This window comes from Taudactylus pleione, unplaced genomic scaffold, assembly GCF_031769625.1.
Source record: "Taudactylus pleione unplaced genomic scaffold, aTauple2 ptg000017l, whole genome shotgun sequence".
Classification (NCBI taxonomy): Eukaryota; Metazoa; Chordata; class Amphibia; order Anura; family Myobatrachidae; genus Taudactylus; species Taudactylus pleione.
In genome coordinates, this window is record NW_028284419.1 from 106,424 (window position 1) to 129,078 (window position 22,655).

The 22,655-nt window shown below is 42.8% G+C and overlaps 1 protein-coding gene across 3 annotated transcripts in view; it reads left to right on the forward strand.

The window, feature by feature from the left end:
- The first annotated feature begins 3,030 nt into the window (after nucleotides 1–3,030).
- LRRC39 (leucine rich repeat containing 39) overlaps nucleotides 3,031–22,655 on the forward strand; it is a 46,137-nt gene continuing 26,512 nt past the window's right edge. For all 3 annotated transcript variants that reach the window (XM_088481977.1, XM_088481978.1, XM_088481976.1), the window contains exon 1: nucleotides 3,031–3,274. The gene's annotated coding sequence lies outside the window, so the exon portion shown is untranslated. The remainder of the gene's footprint in view (nucleotides 3,275–22,655) is intronic.

The following is a 22,655-nucleotide window of genomic DNA, read 5'->3' on the forward strand; positions in this document are numbered from 1 at the left end:
ATCAGGAAGCTCCCCAGTGGGTATGTGTTCGGCATCCCGTCAGTCTGGATGCCGATGCTTACCTTACGGGCGCCAGAATATCAACGCCGGCCAGAATCCCGGCACCGGCATCCTGACAGCTTTTAGGTTTAGGGGTTAGGCACTAGGGGGGAGGTTAAGGTAGGGAGAAGGAGAGGCTTAGCATACCGACCACCAAGTGTCGATATGTTAACCCTGTCAAGATCGAGGCATCGGGATTCTGACCGCCTGGATCCCGTCTGTTGGTATTTCATAATGATTCCCCTCAGTGATACAGGCAGCAGATGCAGTAAATGCAGAGGGTTAGGTCTGAAGTGAACTGGGCTTAGGGACCTCTGAGGTCACAGCCATGTGACCTGCAACATTAGCCGGAGGAGGAAGGTTTAGATTGGGACCCAAAGTGTACCCTCACAGGCTCGCTTCACTTGCCACACTTTGGGCACGTGGCTCGCATTTCTCACCACAGGTTACTATTCCCATTCTATGTCCACGTGGATAGTAAAACTTCAAGCTCACTGGCCTTGCCCCTACCCCTGACATCATAGGTCCTTCTACCCACTCGGATCTAGCATCAACCAAATGGAGAGGGGGATAGCACCACCGTTATATAAGACCTTCTATGGCAGTCCTGTAGGGACTAGCCTGACTCTGCCCGCAATGGTAAAGGGCGAAGCTCCCAAGCAGGGGGGGCCCACCGGGGATTTACCTGGTTCTCTGCCAGCACTGTCCAACCCAGGTAGGGGCCCCCAGAGAAGCCTCTATCCATCCCTGCCAAGGAGCAAATTTACGTGCTTTTTTTTTTTTTTTGCTTTGCTCCCAACACAAGGTGTTTTAGCAAGTGTAGTCCATATCTTTTTTCTGATTTAATAATTATTAAGATGTTGATAATTCTAGTGCACTACTTGTATTTAAGTGTCTGTTAGATTGTGTAGGGGATGAAAAAGCAGTATAATGATTATGCAAACTCCTGACAACCTATATTATTACATCATAGTATTCATCAAACCTATATTAAAAAAAAAAAGAAGAAAATCTCTAAAGAGTCATGTTATACTATTTTCTCTGGCATGGAAATCTCCTCCCAAAAAAATCCAATTGGAAATCAGTACTGCTTAGATTAGCAAAGTTGCATCTGCATGAAACACAAGGATACTGGAACAATGTCTTTTGAGCAGGAAAAGAAGTAGGATTGTTTGGTCTTATTGCACAAAACTGTGTTTGGTGAGAAACATGCAGAATATATCACCACAAGAACCTCATCCCAACTGTCACACATGGTGGTGGATGGGTTGCTTTGCAGCCACATGACCTGTGCACCTCACCAACTGTCATTGAGTTCGCCATAAACTCCTTCTTATATTACAGTATTCAACAGGAAAATGTAGCACCCTCTGCCTGACAACTAAGGCTTGCTGGATTGTGTCATGCAACAGAGAAATGATCCTAAGTACAGTAAATTCAAAAGTGAATGGCTGCAAAATAGTCAGGGTTTTGGAATGGCCAAGTAAAAGTCCAGACATCATCTCATTGAGATGTTGTGGTAGTATTGTAAGGGGATGTAGTTAGCATCCTGACGGTCAGGATGCCAGTGCCGGAATCCCTACAGCAGTCAGAATCCTGACCACTGACATCCCGATGGAAAGTATTAGGGTTAGGTTTAGGGGTAGATTAGAGTACTTACCTACAGGTAACCAGTCGGGATTCTAAACGCACCGGTACCCAACCCGTTGTAAGGACTGATAATATAATCATTTTCTGTATGAGTTGAAGTTATTGCTGCTAAATATGGTGCTATGGCTAATGAATCTGTTCTGTCTCACACACAGCCTCTTCATGCTGGCTTATTTTATGTTGAATAAAAAATAAAGTAAAATCTGTCGAGTTTTTTTTTATGCGATGAGATTAGATTAATCACATTTTAGAACTTGATTAGGACAAGATGATTGTTAATTATGTCCTTATATGAAAACTACACAGATTTGTCAGTTTTCTTTTTCATATCTCTCTCTCTTCCTTCTTTTATCCACTAATCCTAAAATACAATTTGCTTTTCATATTATTTATTTTGTAACATTCAGGACATAATGTAAATAGAAGTTTCCATATCATGTACTCTTCTTATCTACTTTAATGGATACTTGCCTACTTTTTAAACCTCGGTCCAAAAAGCAATAAGGAGCAATCCAGGAACTAATGTGCAATAGAGAGAGCATCCCAGACACTGATATCTACAACACAGGGTTCATTATAGTTACTGACATACAATACAGGGAACATCCAGGAAACCGACATACAATACAGACAGCATTCCAAAGAATTATATCCAACACTGGGGGGGCATTAATGTTGCTGATATACAATACAGACAGCATCACAGAAACCAATAAACAATACACTGAGACATATATAAAATACAGAGCGCACCCCAGAGACTGATATGCAGCAAAGGGAATATCCTTGAGACCAATATACACAACCAACCCCTGCTCAGCTAAGTCCTAGAAAAGAAGCCTAGTGGTTCTACATATTCTAAGTGCATTTGAGTTTGGGGTATAGAATCTCTAACATATAAGTAGTGTTCTTCATATGCATGTTTGGTATATTACATCTTTATTTCTCTGACACATGCCCTGACATTGGTCACACAGGAATTTTTGAGCAACTAAAGAAAGTGCCCCATCATCTGAATGTGCACAGAAACTGAGGTGAAGCCTCCAGACTGGTGGTTCTCTCAAATTCGAGTATCTTGTTTCTGGTTAAATTGGATTGGCTTAGATAATAATAATAACCATCATCTTGAAAATGATATTACCTGCGGCATTTCCTATACCTCAATAATGTAAATAGAAAATGATCACTTATAAACCACTGTATCTGAAGATATTGGGATGTATGAGGTCACTGTACTGTATAGATGTGACATCCCACCTGTCACAGTATCAGGCCTAGTGCCGTGATGGTTATTTTCAGCTGGTCACGTGTCACATTCCCATGACGGGTGACATTCCTTCATCCAAGGACTGAGCACACGACTGCAGCAGAGACTTCTGTTGATTCTGTTTTTCTATAAAGGGCATATAAATGAAAATGTAGACAATCTGTTATATTACACTGGATGCACCACCAGAGCCTGTCATGATGATGCTTTGCTGAAAAAGTCTCAAGTCTTGTGATCTATTGAGCAGCACATTGATCACTATTCACATGGATCCTGAGGCATCACACTGAGCAGGATACAGTCATTATGCAAATCTGGGTAAGTTGCAACATGAAAATACGTAAATGTGCAGATGACTTAAAGCAGGGGTGGGCAATAAGCGGCCCTCCAGCTGCTGCTGAACTACAAATCACAACATACCTTGCAACAGTTTTAGCATGGCCAAATAACAAAACTGTAGAAGGGCATGCTGTGATGTGTAGTTCTACAACAGCTGGAGTTCCGCTTATTGCCCACCCCTAACTTAAAGGTTCAAATTAAATGGAGATAATGGCATCAAACTATTTTAAGTCTGAATTACATTGTACACAAAGGCCTTGTATTAGCACAAGTAAGATATAGCTTGTAGTATACACAGTGCAGGTGATGAATGCCTTGTGTATGTTGCGGTGATAAGGAATGTAAGCAGCATGATGTAAATATACAAAACATACCAAGAAGAGATAATAGTCCCAAACCGATCAAGAGCAGAGATATTGCAGAACTCTTACACTGGTGAAACTCAGGGTAACAGCGATCATTATCTCACCATGCCTGATAATAATAATCCTTTCAGTGTCAAGAATATTATTGGGGATCACAGTTGATTTCAGCCTATGCATGTAACAAAATTGCACCAGTTGGTCAATATTGGCTCTAATATTGCAGCACGTGTATATTATTAGTTCTCAAATGACATAACAGCCTCAAGTAAATTGTATGTTCACATTCAGCCTGTTGCCAGTACTTAGTAAGAAAGGGATGTAGTTGGCAGTTGGGATGTCAGCTGTCAGAATACTGGTGACGGAATCCCGTCAGGGTTAGGATACTTACCTAATCCTGTTGGGATTTTGATTGTCAGGATGCCGCTGTCGGTATTCCAACCGTCAGAATCCCAACTACTGGGATCTCATACCCAACCCGTAAGAAAGACCGAGCACTCCTGGTAGCATATATCCATAGTCCATATTTTTTAATACATATACCATGATAAATTGATTGTGGCCAAGGACCATTCTAATGATTTTTTCCAAATATGTGAGGTAATGATCAGTTGGCCAGATTACAATATAGCATACTTGCCAACTCTCCCTCATTGTCAGGGAGACTCCCTGATATAGCAGCAATCTCCCTGACTCCCTGAAGGGTCCAGCAGTCTCCCTGATTGCACCTTACCCCCATTATGTAGCTGTTATATATACAGCCATGGCCAAAAGTTTTGAGAATGACACATGTATTGGTTTTCACAATGTTTGCTACTTCAGTGTTTTTAGACCTTTTTGTCAGATGTTACTATGGTATACTGAAGTAAAATTAGAAGCTTTTCATAAGTTTCAAAGACTTTTATTAACAATTACATTAAGTTTATGCAAAGAGTCAATATTTGCAGTGTTGACCCTTCTTACCTAATCAATGCTTGGAGTTTGTCAGAATTTGTGGGTTTTTGTTTGTCCACGTGCCTCTTTAGGATTGACCACAAGTTCTCAATGGGATTAAGGTCTGGGGAGTTTCCTGGCCATGGACCCAACATTTTGATGTTTTGTTCCCCGAGCCACTTAGTGGTGTCATATAGTATAACATGTCCAGCTAGGAGCAGGTTAACACAGGTGGTGTGCAGTACATGGAGCACACGCCTGCACATACACTTACTGGTGGCATGGGAATGTACGTAGCACCCAGCGGTGGTGACACAGTGGTACGTACAGGCACTGTTTTGTGTGAAGCCACAGTCTCTCTCAAGAAACAATCAGGGGCATGTCCTATGGAGGACAGGGAGGAAGATGCGCAGTAAAGCAGCACATGCGCATTAGGTAGGAGGTCACATATGGGGACCCTGCCGGCAGCAACAGTAACAACATGGGGCTCGATTCTATTCTGCACGATGTGAATAGCTCCGGGTATCAGCTCCCGGAGCTATTCAAAACACCTCGCTGCTAACTCCCACTAACGATTTCTTCTCACACCACTCCGGGGATGCGAGCAGAAAACCGACAAAAGTCCCGGCGCTGTTTTTTGCCCTTAGCGGGAAATTAGGTCGGGGAATGCCCGTTCTCGCGCCTTAAACAGGGTGTTTAGTCATGAGAACGGACATTCTCCAACTAAACACCGCGCACAATTGAATAGCTCCGGGAGCTATCTCCCGGTGCTATTTACATCGCTGTCTATTGAATCGAGCCCATGGAGTGAGCACAGAGCGATCCTCATCACCCTCCTCGCTCAAGGCTGTCTCTGGTTACATGACAATATGAGACATTCTAATTTCAAATGCTTTCTTGTAACTAAAAAACACTGGAGGATACACAAATAAACATAACATGACACATCAATATTCCAGTCCACATTTTCATAGTACAGGTTGAGTCTCCCATATCCAAAATGCTTGGGACCAGGGGTATTTTGGATAACGGAATATTCCTTATTTTGGAATATTTGCATATCATAATCTAATATATTGGGAATGGGACCCTATTCTTAGCACAGAATGCATTTATGTGTTATATACCCCTTATACACACAGCCTGCAGGTAATTTTATACAATATTTTCAATAATTTTGTGGCTCAAACAAAGTTTGTGTACATACATAAAATTCAGTTATGTTTCATATGCACCCTATACACACAGCCTGACGGTAATTTTATACAATATTTTTAATAATTTGTGCCTTAGACAAAGTTTGTGTACATTGAACCATCAAAAATCAAAGGTTTCAATATCTCAGTCATGCCAAAAAAATTCCGTATTTCGGAATATTCCGTATTTCGGAATATTTGGATATGGGAAACTCAACCTGTAATGCATTTAGCACGTGATGTTAGACCCTTTGTTCACTTATCAGCAAGGTTTTCCTCACTAGTCACATAGTTCACTCTTACTAAAATGCTATCTACCAGCTCTCTTATGAAATGGTGTCTTATGGCAATTTGCTTAGACCAACCATACAAAGTGTTTGGTGCTGGAAGATAAGTCATTTGCACATTTGTTGTCACATGCAATGCTGACAATGTCATTTGGCCTACGAATACCCAGTTCATACAAAGTCTCCTTCAGCCACAACGCTTCTTTGGCTGCTTCTGTGACTGCCATGTACTCAGCTTCAGTGATAGAGAAGGCAACAATAGGCTGTTTCCTGCTAGACCAGCTGACAAGTGTGCTTGACAATGCAAACAGGTATCCATTGTAGGAATGCCTATTGTCCTCATCTGATCCCCAATCGGCATCACAGAAGGCCTGCATCTCCAAATTTCAATCTTTTGAAAATTAACTTTTAAGGAGCTTGTACCCTTAAGATATCTTCTACTCCTTTCCCACAGTAAAGCAAATTACCGGGTCAAGGATTTCTACCCAGTAATTCGCTGAATAACATGGGTCCTTTATCTGTGTGAAAGGGTAAACCCGGGTCAAAATTCCCGGGACTTAGATTGTGGTAATTTGCTTCTCTGTCTGAAAGAGGGGTCAGGCTGGGAATGGCAAAATGACTCAGCAACCAGCAAATGACCCGGCACACGGCAACTGGGACCAACAAAATGACCCGGTGAAGCCGAGTTTGAGGGAAATTTCTATCTGAAAGGGGTATATGAATAAGTTTTACAGCAGTCATATGCTCCCTTCCAGGAATGACTGCATATTGGCTAACATGACTGTCTGCATGTGTGACGTCCCCTTGGTCAAAGCTTAATTTCTAGGTGAAACCCTTGGCAAAAAGTGGGACTTTGTAGTGAGCAAGACTTTGTTTAGCTTTTTGCAGAAAATCAACTTATTTTTTTTACTGTTATGCAGTTCTTCAGACTGTCCACAATAGTCCATGTGTCATTGTTGTTTAAAGCTGAAAGCTCTGAATCAATTGGTGATTTCCATTTGTCCCAGTTGCTGCTTGACTTTGGTTATTGTATAGATTGAGATTAGCAGCAGACAAAGATAGCAAATTCTTCACTGTATCTTCTAGGAGTTTTACCTTTGTTGCTCCTCAGAGAGCTCCTGCTCTGTGATTGGTCATTTTTTGTTTCAATTTCTGGCACACTTCCAGTTGTTGGCATGTCTGGCATCACAAGTTTTTGTTGTATTATAGTATCTAGCTTGTCTTTGGTTGAAGCTGTTTCATGAAACAATCTGTCTCTTGACTTTATAAGCGTTTGACTGTCAATGTCCCACAATCTGTATCCTTGTTTTCTTGACAATATCCAAGCATGATACATGAGATGGACTTCAAATTCAACTTGTGTCTCTTTCTTTAGGGATATGGGCATATGTTTTACACCCAAAGACACGGAAATGATTGACACTTGACTTTTTACTGGGCCACACCTCCAATGGTGTTTTAGATTTAACTGCCACTGTAGGTGCTCGAGTCTTGAGATATACTGCAGTTAGGGCTCATTCTGCCCAGAATATCTTATCCAGACCTGCATTACTTAGCTTAGTCTGTGCTCTTTCAACTATTGTTCTGTTTGCCATGTTGCTCAGGTGTGTAGGCAAGTTAGTTGGTGTTAAATGCCATTCCTCTTCAAAAAGATAGCTAGATCTCTGTTCTCATATTCTTCACTGTTGTGAGACCTCAACACTTTTATTTATAGGCCTGTCTGAGTTTCTGCTAGATTCCTGTATTCTGCGATTTTACTGGTTACATCACTTTAGCTTTCAGAAAGTACAGTCTACATGCATCATCCTGTAGCATCATCTATGAACATCATGAAGTAGCAGTTACCGTTCACTGACTCCACTACTATTGGTCCACACATGTCAGTGTGTACTAGTTATAATGGTGCCTTTGCTCTAGCCACTGACTGTGGTAAAGAGCAATGTGTTTGCTTACCCTTCATGCTACTTTCACATTCTGATCTATCCAGGTTGTTCACTGACATCCCTGTCACCATGCCATCTAGAGGTTTCTGTACATTGTCACCAAAGGTGACCCAGTCTCCTATGTCATAGCTTCATAGACTGTTTGAAATCTGAAGCCACCATTGCACAACACCCCTCAGTGACTAGGATGTACAGTTGTTGGCACTGGGTTGCTGTTGCAATTTAAAGTTCCTCTTTTATTTTACACAACACACTGTCCCTCTGTGAATTGGACCATGTATTGTTTCTTCTCCAGTACACTGATGGCAATCCGACTGGTTCCTAGATCTGGCACAAATAGTACATCTTCTATGTATGTGACAACTGTTTCGCCCTTGATCCTCAAGCGCAGAGTAATTGTCCTAACTTTCATGGCATTTAGGCTTGTATCTCCTATTCCCTTGAAATTTATAGGACTTTTGTAACTTGAACGAACTGTAATTACAGCTGAAAAGCCTCATGACTCTTGAGTCTTTATACCAGTAATCCTTGCGGTAACTCTTGGTTAGATTAATGTCTTTCTCATGCTTGAATGATGAAGTACCAGTTGGCTCACTTGTCTTATATCCCATCTTGCGACATCTGAAGCACCTGTTCTTGGGCTGGCTTTTTGGGTATTACGCCCTTTGATAGAAGAATGGATTTCTCAGCATTGGTCTCAACAGAAAAGTATTTTTAAAACTGCAGTAGCTTGGCCCGTACAAACTCCATTGATAGCTTAGTAGCGCAATACATCCAAAGCTATTATAATTATTATTATTATTAATAATAAACTTTATTTAAAGGGTGCCACAAGTGGTCTGCAGCACCGTACAGAGGGCAAAACTATAAGACAGTACAGCGCAAAACAGTACAATACAGTAGACAAGTAACAAATAGCACTACAAATCTCAACACAGCCACTGATGCAAGGGGCGCAATGCAAATATTTATTGTAAGCTGAAACCTGTACCTATTAGCGTGGGCACAGATAACGGGTCTAGGTCATCTGAAGAAACAAAAATAATGGAGGCGTGGAGTCCAAAGAGCCCAAAGAGGAGGCATGGAGTGTACGTGGTGTGCAAGAGAATTAGGTTAGGAGAACAGGTATGGGGAAGGCCTTGCTCATGAATCTTACAGTATAAAGGGAGGGGGGAGACAAAGAGAAGACATGAGTGAGCCAGTGTGTGGAAACAGCTGATCCGAAAATCAACTGTCTCTGCTATCCCCTTCACTGCAGAGTCTGATTCGGCAGTGCTAATGCGCATGCGTGAACTAGGCTTATGACCCATACAAACATAAATCACAATGTCTCTTAACAGGCCTCCTGTCTTTCACCAGATAGTGAGACACTGAGTAAAACCCCTAACACACTTTTATCAGCCTCTTACAGGTGCAAGTGATAAGTAGCCTGTTCTCAGGTTGAAGACCTGAAGACCCAAAATGGGCCTAATGGATGTAGCCTGGCCTCACTCTCCATCCATAACCCCAGGAACTCCTTATACAGCTTTTACTAAAGCCCAAACATTACGAACTCTGTTTTGCAATAACAGACATTTTCCTGGGGTTTTTAATACATACAAGTCAGAAACCTGGTACAAATATGTCTACCGTGTATAATCTTACAAGTGCTTTTGTCGCTATATATATATATATATATATATATACAGTCAGGTCCATAAATATTGGGACATTGACAGAATTTGGCCTCTATTCACCACCACAATGGTTTTGAAATGAAACAAACAAGATGTGCTTTAACTGCAGACTTTCAGATTTAATTTGAGGGTAATTACATCCAAATCGGGTGAACGGTGTAGGAATTACAACGGTTTCAATATGTGTCTCCCACTTTTTAAGGGGCCAAAAGTAATGGGACTATCAACTCAAAAGCTATTTCATGGACATGTGTGGGCTATTCCCTCGTTATTTCATTATCAATTAAGCAGGTAAAAGGTCTGGAGTTGATTCTAGGTGAGACATTTGCATTTGGAATCAGTTGCTGTCGACTCTCAATATGAGATCCAAAGAGCTGTCACTATCAGTGAAGTAAGCCAACATTAGGCTGGTAAATCAAAATAAACACATCAGAGAGATAGCAAAGACATTAGGTGTGGCCAAATCAACTGTTTGGAACATTCTTAAAAAGAAAGAACCCATCGGAGAGCTCAGCAACACCAAAAGACCCGGAAGACCACGGAAAACAACTGTGGTGGAAGACAAAAGAATTATTTCCCTAGTGAAGAAAAACCCCTTCACAACAGTTGGCCAAATCAAGAACACTCTCCAGGAGGTAGGTGTATATGTGTCAAAGTCAACAATCAAGAGAAGACTTCACAAGAGTGAATATAGAGGGTTCACCACAAGATGCAAACCATTGGTGAGCCACAAAAACAGGAAGACCAGATTAGAGTTTGCCAAACAACATCTAAAAAAGCCATTACAGTTCTGGAACAACATCCTATGGACAGATGAGACAAAGATCAACTTGTACCAGAGTGATGGGAAGAGAAGAGTATGGAGAAGGAAAGGAACTGCTCATGATCCAAAACATACCACCTCATCATTGAAGCATGGTGGTGGTAGTGTCATGGCGTGGGCATGTATGGCTGCCAATGGAACTTGTTCCCTTGTATTTATTGATGATGTGACTGCTGACAAAGCAGCAGAATGAATTCTGAAGTGTTTTGGGCAATATTATATGCTCATATTCAGTCAAATGCTTCAGAACTCATTGGACGGCGCTTCACAGTGCAGATGGACAATGACCCGAAGCATACTGCAAAAGCAACCAAAGAGTTTTTAAGGCTAAAAAGTGGAATGTTATGCAATGGCCAAGTCAATCCCCTGACCTGAATCCGATTGAGCATGCATTTCACTTGATGAAGACAAAACTGAAGGGAAAATGCCCCAAGAACAAGCAGGAACTGAAGACATTTGCAGTAGAGGCCTGGCAGAGCATCACCAGGGATGAAACCCAGCGTCTTGTGATGTCTATGCGTTCCAGACTTCAGGCTGAAATTGCCTGCAAAGGATTTGCAACAAAGTATTAAAAAGTGAAAGTTTAGATTTAGGATTGTTTAGTTTGTCCCATTACTTTTGGCCCCTTAAAAAGTGGGAGGCACATATAGAAGCCATTGTAATTCCTACACCATTCACCTGATTTGGATGTAATTACCCTCAAATTAAATCTGAAAGTCTGCAGTTAAATCACATATTGTTTGTTTCATTTCAAAGCCATTGTGGTGGTGAATAGAGGCCAAAATATGAAAATTCTGTCAATGTCCCAATATTTATGCACCTAACTGTGTGTGTATATATATATATATATATATATATATATATATACTCTAGCTATACATACAAGCGGCAGCACTCAGAGACTGGATTGAAAAACTTAAAAATCGTGTATTTAAACATGTTTAAACAAACATGTTCATAATGTGACACCAACATTTCGGGACCATGGTGTCCCTTTGTCAAGGTAAACAAACAATGAATTTACTAACCTTAAATAGAGAAAATTAACCCGCCATCTGTGGAACGCACCCTGTGTGCTGGTGATACCGCTCACCACTGTGTCCCCGATTAGTGACGTCAAGGCGCCATCTGAGCTCTGTGTCCATGGAAACGCCAGACGCTAGACGGCAGCCTTGAAGGAAAAAAAGAGTGTTTCATACAAGAACCTCCACCTGATAAGATGAATGTGTACTACATATCACATACTGCACATGAACAGAGTCAACATAACGCCTCATAATGAACCTATAGACAGGACAGTGGCAACCCAAGAAAAGCATTAGATCCAATTTAGGAAATAGATAAAATCTATAAAACTGCGATCAGGAGAAGACACGGAAAAAGCACCGGAGATGTATAGGATCACAATAGAAGATGATCAATGGCATAAATTATTTTCAATAACATTTTTTTAGAACAAGTTGTCAAAAAACAAGTATTTGTGTGTGTAAAAAATGTGTGTTAAAAAAATATATGTGTAGGGTTGTGACTATAATGTGCACATGAATAAGAGTGTATGACTGGATGTACTGTATGTGAAATACAAAAACTAATCTAAATTAAGTGTGTCATGATAGGTATAGGAAGATACCAATAATGTGGATACTGTGTGAAAAATAAAAAGAATGAAAAAAAATATGCTAAGACCAAATGTTAAAAATGTGAAAAAAGTTATAGAGAAAAGTGCCTATGCAAAAAACGCTAATTGTACAGGTATCAATTATTTAAAAACACTCCATTGCATCTTCTCATTCAGTCCTCCTGGACTAATGGTATTTAAATTAAAAATCCACTGTACCTCCTTTTGTAGCAACTTTCAGTCACGATCCCCCCCTCTCAAGTTTTTTGGGACATAGTCAATCAACTGGTGCTTGAGATCACTTAATTTATGTCCTTTCTCCGAAAAGTGTCTTGCCACTGGTTGGTCCGATTGATTTCTTTTGAGTGCAGCTCTTATGGCTGATCTGTGGAGAGCCATCCTTTCTCTCGCTGTGCGGATAGACTTGCCCACATACGCCAAACCACATGGACATGTAATTAAATACATAATGTGTGTAGATGCACATGTCAGTATAAAATTAATTTTATATTCTTTTTTCGTACTATCGTACTTTTTTCATCAGTAGGGGACAGATCCGCATAGGCTTTCTGATCCTTACCAGTGAGATAGACTTGCCCCCTATCAGCCCAAGTATCTGCTGGCCACTTTGAACGCTGTTCCACCCTCTCAAATATCTATAGTGTGAAAAACTTCCTCGATTTTATCTGATAGAGGTCTATACACAAGTGCTTTTAAATAAGAAGCCATTATTTTGCAAAAATAAATATATCTCTTTCTTTCAGCAATGCAACAGTTATCTAAGTTTAACACAGAAAAAGTATCACTAGGATTTTTTTTCTCTTTTTCCCAGCAATGCAGTGGTTAAATAGAACTCAATATGTGAGCCTGGCTCTGTTCAAACAGCAGGTGAACTTTAATTACACAGCATGCAATCAACGCATGAAGAATGTACTAATAGCATTTGACATATCTTAAGCACCTCAGTAGAAAAAAAAGGAAAGTAACTTTTTTTTTTCTCTCAGTACACACACAAGTTACACAGTGTCCTTAATATAACTGCGTTTCTTCAGGTTCACCAACCGTACTCATGTATACCAAACATTTTGCCTTATCAATTCCTTTGCCACTCTGGAGGCATCTGGCATTTGTGCTGCGACACAGCAGTGCAGTTCCCCGTATGGGCCACCAAATGTAACACGGGGTGTAGAAATAAGGGATCACAACAGGCAGGTACTCTGCAAGGCAGTGTCGTTAATGACCGTAGACACTGCACTTTAGCATACATAGGCTTAGGCCTGGACAAACAAGCACATAACATAAATAAACAAATGAAGGTAAACGTCCAAGCACTCCCAGTGCTTAATGGTCAGGCTGATGCAATGGCCTGCAGCCACAATCTGCCATGCTCTTCTAGCACAGCTAATCTCATCATGCCTGGCACTTACAAAACTTTGGCCTACTAAACTGGCCACTAGCCGGCGTCAGCGCCCAATGCACTGGGTGTATGAGAGTTTTAAACCCTTCCTGTCTCTCAGTGTTGAGCTGCAGCTGGGCCTGTGCAACTGTGAAAACCCAGAGTCCCAAATTTCCCTTGCTGCTGCAAACTGCACAGGCTTCACTCTTTCACTCTAGCCTCCTATGGAGGGGGAGGGGAGGAGAGAGAGAGAGAGCCGTGGCACCCTGGGGTGCCTCAAGTTGGTGGTCCAGCACCAAATCAAATTATTTATGGTCAATGTAATGTAAATATGTGAACAAACAGAAGTGCAAACCTGCCCACTCCTCTACCACATAACTGAACCTAAGGATGACTGGTAAGCACAGTTTACTTCACTTTACTATTTTACCAGATTTCTTTTCTGAATTTTGCAATAACAAACATTTGGCTTAGGGGTCCCGTGAAAACAATGCTGATACTCTAGGGGGCCGTGATTCAAAAAAGTTTGTGAACCACTGGGCTGTTGTAATGAAACGTTCACCAAATGTCAGCAACAATCCATGCAATCCACACATGCAAAGAAATCAAACCATAGATGTCCATAAATTATATGTTATAAAGTGAAATGACACAGGGAAAAAGTATTGAACACGCTTACTGAAATCTATGCGCTCGCAAGCGGGTCGATGGTGGCCCAGTGTGCATGCGCAATACCCGGATAGAGATGGGCAAACCGTCGCTCCAGGTCTCGTACCAAAGGGGGCGTGCTGTCGATGTTGAGTGACAGCACGCCCCCTTTGGTGGGTAGACCGGGGGCATGGCTGCCCAGACTGAGGCGTTCCCATGGGAACACCTACCATCTGGGACCGGCCCCACTGACATCACAAGTGATGTCAGTGGGAGTGCTTTCGGCTCTGTTAGAGCCGAAAGCACTCTTGGGCTTGCGGCAACGAGACCCTACCACAAGGGTCTCATCGCAAGCCCGATGGTCGCGATGGTCTTGACCATCGCAACCATCATCATGGCCGCTCGCTATAGCTGTGGGCGGTCACCTACAGCTATGCAAGCGGCCATGAGGCCGTTCTGAAAAACCAGAGGGCCGGCCCTGATTCAGAGCGAGCGCTCTGTCATAGCGTCCGGCTCTGAATAAGGCCCACTGATCATTAGTTCTTTCCATAGATTTTCAATTGGATTCAAGTCAGGTGATAGGCTGGGCCATTCTAGCAGCTTTATTTTTTTTCTCTGACACCAGTTGAGAGTTTCCTTGGCTGTGTGTTTGGGATCATTGTCTGAAATGTCTACCCTCGTTTCATCTTCAGCATCCTGGTAGATGGCAGTAGATTTTTATCTCGGTACATTTTTCCATTCATCCTTCCGTCAATTATATGAAGTATGCCAGTACCATGTGCTGAGAAACAGCCCCACACCATGATGTTACCACCTCCAAAGTTCACTGTTGGTGTTTTTGGGATGATGTACAGGGCCATTTCTCCTCCAAACATGGTGTGTATTATGGCATCCAAAAAGTTCGATTTTGGTCTCATCTGACTAGACTATATTCTCCCAGTATTTTACAGGCTTGTCCAAATGTTGTGTAGCAAACTTTCCAAGCTTCAACATGCTTTTTCTTCAGCAATGGAGTCTTGCGTGGTGAGCGTGCATACAGGCCATGCCAGTTGAGGGCATTACTTATTGTTTTATTTGAAACAATTGTACCTGCTAATGTCAGGTCTTTCTGTAGCTCTCCACAAGTGGTCCTAGGCTCTTGGACAACTCTTCTGATAATTCTTTTCACTCCTCTGTCAGAAATCTTGTCAGGACCACCTGGTCGTGGCCGGTTTATGATGAAATTAAGATCTTTCCACTTCCGGTTTATGGCCCCAACAGTGCTCACAGGAACATTAAGAAATTTAGAAATCCTTCTGTAACCAATACCATTAGTATGTTTTGCAACAATAAGGTTGCAAAGGTCTAGAAAGATCTCTTTGCTTCTACCCATCATGAGATGTTTTTTGTATGGAACCTTGCTAATGAGACATCCTTTTATAGGCCATCAGTTGGTTCTGAACCAGTTTATATTAATTTGCACTGACAAGGGGCAGGATTGCATTCTAATTACTGATAGATTTCAACTGGTGTCTTGGCTTTCCATGCCTTTATGCACCTCTCTTTCTGCATGTGTTCAATACTTTTCCTGTATCATTTCACATTATTACACATAACTTAATTTTTGGACATCTATGGTTTGATTTCTTTGAATATGTGGATTGCATGGGTTGTTGCTGATATTTGGTGAAAATTTCATTACAATAGCCCCATTACAAATATATTTACTGAGAAAAATGTTGATGTGTTCAATACTTATTTTACCCGCTGTGCATACATATCTGGGATACAGGATAAATTTATGTCCTGTAATCTATTATCATTATTGAAATAAACAAAATACAACAAGTGGCTCTATACATAAAACATTCCAATATATTTAAAACAGTCCCCGGCTTTTCCATCTACTAGAAATAGGTATCCCGGCTTATAGCATCCAAATACACTAACAGCTGTCATTGCATTTTATAAAGAGAAGTGAGTATTTGCTAAATACAGAAGAAAATGTATTGGGTATAATGATATATTTTCCCCCATGTCAATCGAGAATCTCAGCATAATGTTATTATTTCAGATTGTGGGGTAGAATAACTAAGCCTTGGAGAGAGAAAAAGTATCAACTAATCAGTAACAAATTGCCATTTTACAGACTATAGGGGGAGTTGTATTATTTGGTGTTATAGGGTTTAGGCCTGTATTCAATTTGTGGTGAAAAGCCAAGACTTTTCGCCTGCTGGACTTTTCGCCTCCTTTGCCTGTTTTCCAGGCGGAAAAGTATCGCGTGCGTGCCTGCTTATCCCAGTATTCAATTTCAAAGGATGAGAAAACAGGACCTGGCGAAACAGGAAGCGGCAAAAAAACATGGGAATTTTCGGGAAAACATCCTTGGCCCCCCTAAAGATGTCCTGACATGGGGGATCACAATGGGTAACCCCGTTTTTGCCTGCTGAAAGAAGTCGGGTTTTTTAAATAGCCGCGGCAGGTGCATAAATGCGGCTTGAAGGAGGTGATGAAGAAGAGCATTTAGAATTTTTTGGAGGGGAAAATAACTATGGCCATCACATTTCAGGTACATGAAAATGGGTGCAGGCATATTTTTAAGTCCCTAACACTATTTTTAAGAAATCTTTAAAAATGCACCTGCCACTACTACCTGCAATTAAGAAAACACCTGCCGCATACTTGGGAACCCCTCTGGAATTAATTCCAGTACTTTAGAAGTTTGTCCCCCTTTTTTTTTTCACCCCAAAATTAAACTTAATTTTTTAGGTGTCCCGATTTTTTGTTTTTTGCCATTTTTGACACAGATCATTTTTAGGGGACATTCCCAGGGGTGCATGCTATTTCTTTAAAGCGTGCACCCCTAAACCAAAATTCTGCACTTTTTTTCACCAGCTAAAGGCTGGAAAAAACTTTTCCGCGTTTTTTTTACAAAGACTTTCGCACCGGCGAAAAGTCTTTGTAATTGAATATGGAGATAATTACAATAGGCGAAAATTACATCATCGGCAATAAATTATTGCCGATAATGGGTTTTCGCCTGAAATTGAATACAGGCCTTAGTGGTATAAGTGCACAGATACAGCTTCTCCCCCATGTATTAATGTGGAGATATGTTTAAAATGACCAGGGCCCTATATGCTGCTGTCATTTTCGGAGCTCCTATCTACAAGATAGTGCGCCAATGTGTAAGTTATTGTATGAACGGTCAGTGTCACTGTTCCGACAGCTGTAGCAATCGAATTTGACAGCTGCAGCTGTTGTTGCTGCATGCACAGCACTGTCTCTGATTGCGGCGGCTGCTGGGCTCTGGGCTGTGCACGGGAGATTTTGCGATGCTTGTGAAGTCTTGCACATGCCCAATGGAGCCGGCCGGGAGGTGAGATAGTGCCATCAGCACTAGGCTGATGCACTGTAAGGTTTGGCAGGGATCGACTGAGTTTTCAATCCCCCACTCCAGCAGACAAGATGATAACACATCTCGTTGGTACCGCTTCCAGCTTAGTCTCGGTAAAGTGTCAAAGCAGGAAGAGTTACAGTGGCACGATCCGTGCCACTATAATACATCTACCCTATTGTACTAATGTAATATACACTTAAGAGGTTAGGACTGAAGTTGCGTAGTGTGATGAGGTTTATTTCAGTCAATTTGCTTACCAATTTGTTTGGCAGTTCTGTTCGATTGCAGTAAAGCTCTGATTCTCAAGATATTGACTTACTTTTAAGTATCAAAGTAAATTTATTCTCAAATCTTCAAACAAGGCAATTGAATACAATGGAACAGTTGATAGCAACAGTAAGATACAATAAAATACATTAATACATTTTAAAAACAATATAATGGACACTTTTTTTGAGAATGAAATACACTCTGGTCCGAGTTATTTTATTAATCAGGAATGCAGGATACTCGACCCACCTATGGGAGCAATGGATTAAACACAGATGGGCATACAATATCACATTCCTGTGCAATGGTTTAACCCTAGCAACATTACCAACTATTTTCAGCTGCACCCGAATAAGGTAATACACTAGTCTCTAGTCCCCTCTCTGCATGCAAGAGATAATTGGTCCCTAGTGTTAGATCAACGTTGCCCGAGTTGGTGAATAGTTCGTTAAAGACAGGGATTAAGTAGTCCTGGTGCAATACAAAGTCCTGCACAGCTTTTTAGGTAAGAACAATTAGATAGCTGTCTGGCTACCGTATTTGTAGTATAACACTTTCCCTTTCAGAAACAGCTGGGGGTCAATTGATGAAAGTCACTGAAGAGTAATTGCAGCAATCACTCCTGACTACTCTCTCTGTATCCTGGTGGATGATATGGTGGTTCTTTTTACTCACTCCGCCCTTCACAATTCCTCTCAGCTGCCAAATTAGTACTGCAAACGGTATGCCCTTTTTAGAAGAGGGAGCTGTTTAGCTAAAAATTGGCAATTCTACTGAACTTAGGGCCTGATTCAGACCCACTCGCGAGCGGCTGTCCGCTCGCAAGTGGGTCGATGGTCTGCACTGAGCATGCGCACGACGGAGGGAGCTCCGTCGTGCGCATGCGCCAGACACGACGAGCGAAGGACTTTCCTTCGCTCGTTGTGTCCGATCAAAGGGGGCGTGCTGTCAATGTTGATTGACAGCACGCCCCCTTTGGTGGGCGTGCCGGGGGCGTGCCTCCCTGACGGGGGCGTTCCCACGGGAACGCCTCCCGTCAGAAGCCGGCCCACTGACATCACTAGTGATGTCAGTGGGAGTGATTTTGGCTCTGATAGAGCCAAAATCACTCCGGAGCTTGCGGTTGAAAACCTCAACCGCAGGCTCCGGCTCGCAATTTCGATGGTCGCGATGGTCACGACCATCGCGGCCATCAAAATGCACGCTCGTATAGCCTGTGGGTGGTGACCCACAGCTATACGAGCGTCCAGGAGGACGCTCCATGAAAATGGAGCCCGGCCCTCATGCAGAGCGTGCGCTCTGCTCAGAGCGTACGGCTCTGAATGAGGGCCTTAGTTTATTCTGAGGTAAAAGGGCTGTCACTGCAGGGAGCACTGCCTTCCACTGTACTAAGGATATTGAATTAGAACCTCTATACACTCCTGCCTATACCTTCTAATATCCTGCCTATACCTTCTAATATCCTGCCTATAAACCTCTAAGGATGACGCTATTTTGCGTACGCAGTCATATAGTAAATAAAGACTCCAGACCTTGAAGCTGTGGTTCCAAAGCACAAAGTGATATTTCAAGTAAAAGTACAGTCAGTTACACGCTATGATCTAAGTACAATTTAGCGCAAAGAATTATACAGACCCAAGTACAGTTATACATACGCAGCGCTCTGGACCAGATGTAGGCATCAGCAAGAAACCCCCGTCTATCAGCATTCAGCAAGAAGACTCAGACTTGGGTCACAACACACACGTTTATACTCTAACGAAACAGACAACACAATAGAGGGGCTTGTCGCTGATGCCATTGTTTCCCAGGAGGATGCATCTGTTGCAGAGCATTTAACAGGTTGATTCAAATAGACACAGTCCAGCCTCTAACAACTGGTTGTCTCTGGTTTCCTGCCTCATGCACATCCTAACAGTTGGTCATATAATGTACATTTCGGTGCTTTAAGTCTCTGCGGTCCATAAGTTGAGAATGCATGTTGCGATCTTCACACTGATGATACCAGAATGCTGTTGAAAGAGTGCAGATCAGTATAATATCAAACATGACTTACTTATCATGTATTAAACCTTAGCTACCAAATAACCTTTATTTCACAGCAATTATAATAAATGAACAAACTTGAATCTTATACTTAAAAGCTTATGAGACCTTTTATGTGAATATGTACTGTGTAAGTATTTGGGGTTTGATATAAAGATGCTAGTTAACTTGGGGCAGATGCGTGCGCATGAAGCTAACAAACAGCGTATTCATACAGGATCTTATGCATTCGCTAATATGCGACTAGTTAACAGCGCAATTGTGCGTATTTATGTGTGTATGAGAAATGGTGAAAGATGAAATCGCATGATGCTAATACTAATATTGCCATATGTACTTAAGTGTGAGTTTACCTAAAATGGCGCTTGGGCGGCCATTCGAAAAATGGCGTCTTGCGATCTCATTTTCTAAAATGGCGTCTTGCGGCCAGTCGCAAGATGGCGTCTTTACGATCTAATTTTAAGCTGGTCTTGTCTCAGCCAATTATCCAGCTTCGACAGCACTTAGGTTATTCTGAGGTAAAAGGGCTGTCACTGCAGGGAGCACTGCCTTCCACTGTACTTAGGTTATTCTGAGGTAAAAGAGCTGTTACTGCAGGGAGCACTGCCTTCCACTGTACTTAGGTTATTCTGAGGTAAAAGGGCTGTCACTGCAGGAAGCACTGCCTTCCGCTGTACTTAGGTTATTCTGAGGTAAAAGGGCTGTCACTGCAGAGAGCACTGCCTTCCACTGTACTTAGGTTATTCTGAGGTAAAAGGGCTGTCACTGCAGGAAGCACTGCCTTCCGCTGTACTTAGCCCTTTTACCTCAGAATAACCTAAGTACAGCGGAAGGCAGTGCTTCCTGCAGTGACAGCCCTTTTACCTCAGAATAACCTATCACTGCAGGGAGCACTGCCTTCCGCTGTACTTAGGTTATTCTGAGGTAAAAGGGCTGTCACTGCAGGAAGCACTGCCTTCCGCTGTACTTAGGTTATTCTGAGGTAAAAGGGCTGTCACTGCAGGGAGCACTGCCTTCCGCTGTACTTAGGTTATTCTGAGGTAAAAGGGCTGTCACTGCAGGGAGCACTGCCTTCCACTGTACTTAGGTTATTCTGAGGTAAAAGAGCTGTTACTGCAGGGAGCACTGCCTTCCACTGTACTTAGGTTATTCTGAGGTAAAAGGGCTGTCACTGCAGGGACCACTACCTTCCACTGTACTTAGGTTATTCTGAAGTAAAAGGTCTGTCACTGCAGGGAGCACTGCCTTCCACTGTACTTAGGTTATTCTGCGTAAAAGGGCTGTCACTGCAGGGAGCACTGCCTTCCACTGTACTTAGGTTATTCTGAGGTAAAAGAGCTGTTACTGCAGGGAGCACTGCCTTCCACTGTACTTAGGTTATTCTGAGGTAAAAGGGCTGTCACTGCAGGGAGCACTACCTTCCGCTGTACTTAGGTTATTCTGAGGTAAAAGGGCTGTCACTGCAGAGAGCACTGCCTTCCGCTGTACTTAGGTTATTCTGAAGTAAAAGGGCTGTCACTGCAGGGAGCACTGCCTTCCACTGTACTTAGGTTATTCTGAGGTAAAAGAGCTGTTACTGCAGGAAGCACTGCCTTCCACTGTACTTAGGCTATTCTGAAGTAAAAGGGCTGTCACTGCAGGGAGCACTGCCTTCCACTGTACTTAGGTTATTCTGAGGTAAAAGGGCTGTCACTGCAGGGAGCACTGCCTTCCACTGTACTTAGGTTATTCTGAGGTAAAAGGGCTGTCACTGCAGAGAGCACTGCCTTCCACTGTACTTAGGTTATTCTGAGGTAAAAGGGCTGTCACTGCAGGGAGCACTGCCTTCCACTGTACTTAGGTTATTCTGAGGTAAAAGAGCTGTCACTGCAGGGAGCACTGCCTTCCACTGAGTGGGAGTCTATAGTTCAGGTTATAATAGCTGATACTGCAAGGTTTAGAGTATAGCCTGCTTAAGTGTCACAAGAAATAAGTATCTTTTGAATCTAACTCTCTCCTGAGAGAACAGGGCAAGGTCTAACTAAAGTTTAGCTGGCACTTCACTATGGTGCATATACTAAGCAGTTCAGATAGTGTAGAAGTGCCAATATGTAAATATCTCACAGACCTGTTCCGTTTGCTTCACTCCACAACAGGGATAGCTCTCCCTCCTCCTTTCCAGCCCCTGGCTGTCAGTCACTGTAAATGGGGGAGGAAGCTGGGCGGTTCCACTACTGAGGCCGCATCCTTCTATCACTGACCCCGCAGCAGCCACTCAGCTCCATGGCTGTCACTCACTGTGCAGGCAGGCTTAGAGGCGGCGCCCGACTGCCGCGACCTCCTCCGGCTGGACTCTCCTGGCTCCTGCAGTTGTCTGCAGCTCCGTCTCTCCCCTGCCGACTGCAGGGAGACTCCACAGCTTGTCTGGTGAGTTCAGCTCACACCACACGGCCCCCTCCTCTCCGGTAAGCGCAGCGTTTGCTTCTCACACTGGCTTACCTCAGGCACTGACTACCCGGCAGTCCATGCGGGTGTCTCTTATATACTAGTAGTCGCGTGCGGGGCTCTTTCCCGCTGACCGCACACGCCGCTCTATTTACAGGCCACTTATATAGTTCTGTAGCGGCTGGAATGTCCTGTAGCTGTCCACGTGCCCCTTAGTTGAACTTTTCCTGTACAGGGGCCCGCTCAGTGGCGGAACTCCCGGAGACAATGGAGTCATTTGCCGCCGGGCGTCAGCCCTGAAGGGGGCACCTGGCTCCATTGTCCACGGGAGCTAAATGGAGAAGGAGCGCCGCTGATCG